At 41.0% G+C, this 4,113-nt stretch overlaps 1 protein-coding gene across 2 annotated transcripts in view; it reads left to right on the top strand.

Annotated features, from left to right (window-relative positions):
- The window catches only part of LOC106874961 (tumor susceptibility gene 101 protein), a 58,816-nt gene that overhangs the window by 28,242 nt on the left and 26,461 nt on the right, over nucleotides 1–4,113 (top strand). The gene's annotated exons all lie outside the window — the stretch shown is intronic.

The following is a 4,113-nucleotide window of genomic DNA, read 5'->3' as shown; positions in this document are numbered from 1 at the left end:
ACGTGGGTTATTTCGTGTGTGTGTGTGTGTGTGCGTGTATATGCGTAGTATGTGTTCGTGTATGTGTCACTGTTTGTTGTGTGTGTATGTGTGGGTTCATTTGCGTGTGTGTACATGTATGTGCACCTGGGTGTGTGTGTGTGTGTAGGTTCATTTGCATGTGTGTGTAAGTGAGTTCGTTTCTACATGTGTGTGTATGTGTGCGTGTGTGTATGTATGTATACTTGGGTGTGTGTGTGTGTGTGTGAGTGCGTGTTGTGTATGTGTAGGAGTTATGTGCGGGTTCATTTGTATGTGTGTATATGTGGGTTCGTTTGTGCCGGTGTGTGGAGGGGGTGCGTGTGTATGGGTGTATGTGGATGTGTGTGCATGTGTTTGCTTACGTACGTGCGTGTGTCATTTATGCCCCTTGTGGTGTGTAGTTGTATGCGTGTTTGTGTGTTGTGTATGTGAGAGGTGTATGTGTATGTGAGGTGTGTGTATGTGTGTACGTGTGTGTATGTGTGTGTACGTGTGTGTATGTGTGTGTGCGTGCGTATGTGTGTGTGAGAGCGTAAAGATGTGTGCCAGGTATGTGTGTTTTATTGTGTGTGTGTATATATGTATGTGGCTGTGTATGTAGGCATCCGCGTATATATGGGTGTGTGTGTTTGTGTGTAAGTAGGTGTGTGTCTCTATCACTGTGCGTGTGTGTGTGTATATATATATATATATATATATATATATATATATATATCTTCAGCAGCATCTTCAATGCAACTGGTTTTACAAGTGTTTCACCGGTGGTGTGTGGTTTGCCCTGCTTTGTGATCAGATACACAACTTCATACAATGCTGTGAAACTCAGTTTGTCGATGGATGCAAAGCCAAGAACATGCAGAGCAGCCTTTTCATCGAACCTGGCTCTCTTCACCTTGAATTCAGTGAGCATTGTGTTCTTGTATTTCCCATCTCCATGCAGCTTTAGGAAGTGTTCCCTTAGTTTTGCCAGTGCTAGACTAGAATTGCTCAACTTGGCATTGCAAATCATGTATTGAGGACACTGACTCCCATCACATTCCTTTATACTCGTGAATCCATATTGTAAGTACTCATCCAACCACTTCCTGTTTTTGATCGCCATAGTATGAAGGATTTGGAAGATTAATAGAAAATCACAGCAGCCACAAGTCGACTACTGAGTGCACCAAATTCCCTTCAGCACAGATATCAAAGCCAATGTTTGTAATTTAACATGGTGAAGAAAAATTGTGTTGCCAAATTGTTGGCAGTGATTTTTTTTGATGGCCAACAAAAACAGCCCAACATTGCTTGTGTGAACCAGGCTATATTGTGTGTGTCTTGACCCCAGCCGAACCCCTAAGACTGACTCAACGAACCCAGGTTAAGAATCACTTCTTGAGTAAGTACATATTTGACCTTAAATACTGTTTGTAGATGATAGCATTATCACCAACCTGATCTTTGTGCTTTACTATTTAAGTACCTGATTCGCTTGAATCCTGAACATTTTTTATATAAGTACAGTAATACCTCACTTTACAAGGATCTGCTTTACAAGACCCCCGGTTAACGAGTTTTATGTTTCAATTTACTTTTGTATGGTGAGCTGAAATTTTTCAAGCACAAGACCTAAATTTTGAACAAAGTGCAAAGGTTTCCACTACCATAACAAATGCATCTGTGTGTTAGAGAGAAATTTATAGAAAGCGTAAAAAACTTCTAAGCAAACAAGTCTAAGACTTCTTTTTTAAAAAGAAATCTACAAGTCCGTCTATGAGTGCTTATGAATTGGCAATCACATCTACAAGTGATGGTGCATGCGAGTCTAGTGTGAGTGAAAGTGATTCAGAAAATGATTATAATAATATTTTTTATTATAAATGATCTTGACATTCTTTTTACTTCACATAAAATATTCTTTACATTCTACTGTTGTTTTATTGCCATTTATTTATGAGTATTATACATTTTATAGGTAAAATATTTTTCTGGGAATGAATTACGATTTATAATACTGCTACAATAAGAAGTTATTGCTCTGTATATGGGTATATGTATGTATATGGGTATATGTATGTATATGGGTATATGTATGTATGTATGTATCTTTATAGGTATATGCTCGTGTATATGTATAATATACAGGTAAAAGAAAAATGCAACAAAATGAGACCAGTGAAATTGCCATGGGGAGTGGAGTACCCAATGTTTTGCTCAGTCCTTTTTGGGGGGTAAAGTTAACAGGAAGAAAATAAAAGAAAGACATCAGAGTTTTAGATTCTCTAATGGTTGAGAAACTGGTTGCAACTGATGGGATCAGAAGATTGTGTGAGCTTGCATATATAGACAGGGAGTAATGGGAGAGGGGTACTGGGTGAGCGAGGAAGATGGAAAGAAAAAGGAGTGAGTGAGTGAGTGTGAGGTAGAGGGGAAAATAAGTTGAGAGAGGGAGCTGAAAGATGAAAGAAGAATTATTGAACTAAGAGGATGTGTAAGAGTAGAAGGAAAAGTATGCACTTTACCTCTTCAATAATGCGATGCAAGTTGAAATATCATTCCGACTCTTATCTCCGCTGCTCTCTCTCTCTCACCTCAGACACATTAAATCTACCAAACCATTCTCTCAATTCTTTTGGCTTCACTGGTTCTGCAGCATTGACTCGTATATCAATTCCTAATGTGAGAGAATGCAACATTTCTGACTAAATCAAGATATCCTCAATCAGTTGTGGCCCCTGCACCTCACTGGGCCACAGGCCATTGACCGTGCCACCACTCTTCTACCCTCTCTACAGACCAGATTCAGTCTCTCCCACCTTCCACCTGTCCTGTCCATTGTTTGATTGAAACACACTCATCTGCAACCTTTGAATTCTACTTTTTGACCCCCACAACTGTTTCAATATTCCCCACATACCCTCTTCTCTCCTTCACCTCCTAATTTGATGCTCCTTAGTGTCCAAGCACTTTTAAGTGTACTTGCTGACACTGCAACACTTGCCACTACACTAACAACACTTCAGAAATTACTAGCATTACACTTCAGTACCGGATTATCCAAGGCTTCTGTTGTATATCTTCCAACTTCATATACTGCATCGTCTGCAAACTTTGCAGTGCTCTTTTCATATTGGGGAAACAGGGTGTTGTTGGCTGGCCAACCTGTCACCACCCACTTAATACAACAGATCATTTCATTACCCACTTATATTTGTGTGCAGCATCTGTACACATCATGGATCCACATACTCAAGGAAAGAGAACGAACAATCTTTAGTATTTGGACTTGGTGCCATGTCACTGACAGTTTTAAGTGAATGATTTTTCTTCGAGGATAGCTGCGTGAAAAAGTGCCACACCCTAACAGTTGAGGGAACCCGTGGAAGAGGTAGGCCCAGGAAGACCTGGGCTGAGGTGGTGAGGCAAGACCTTCGTACATTGGGCCTCACCGAGGCGATGACTACTGACCGAGACCTTTGGAAATGTGCTGTGCATGAGAAGACCAGGCAAGCCAAGTAAGATCGTTGCCAGTGCCCCTGGACTGGCTCTTGTGCGGGTGGCACATGAGATGCACCATTTTGAGCATGACCTTTGCCAGTATCGCCTGACTGGCTTTCGTGCAGGTGACACGTAAAAGCACCTACTACACTCTCTGAGTGGTTGGCGTTAGGAAGGGCATCCAGCTGCAGAAACTCTGCCAAATTTAGATTGGAGCCTGGTGTTGCCAGCCAGTTTCACCAGTCCTCAGTCAAGTCGTCCAACCCATGCTAGTAGCATGGAAAGCGGACGTTAAACAATGATGATGATGATGATGATCTCCTCTTAGTTCAGTAATATCTCTCTTACCCTTCAGCTCTCCTTTCAATTCAATTGTTTTCCTTTTCCCTCCCTCACCAAGTTTCTCTCTCCTGCTACTTCCTGACTACATAATGATGTGCACATCTTACAGTCTTCTCTCGTCGCTGCCAATTTGTCATAGAGGATGTAAAATTCTAGTTTCTTTCTATAATATTCATCCTGTCAACTTTATCTTGAACAAGGACTCTGTCCAAGATGTTGGGTATTCCACTTCCACAGCAATTTCATTATACTGTTTCTGTCATTTCGTGT

Source organism: Octopus bimaculoides, chromosome 24 (assembly GCF_001194135.2).
Source record: "Octopus bimaculoides isolate UCB-OBI-ISO-001 chromosome 24, ASM119413v2, whole genome shotgun sequence".
NCBI classification, from domain to species: Eukaryota; Metazoa; Mollusca; class Cephalopoda; order Octopoda; family Octopodidae; genus Octopus; species Octopus bimaculoides.
Note: the sequence above shows the minus strand (reverse complement) of the source record. Positions and strands in the feature narration are given on the sequence as shown.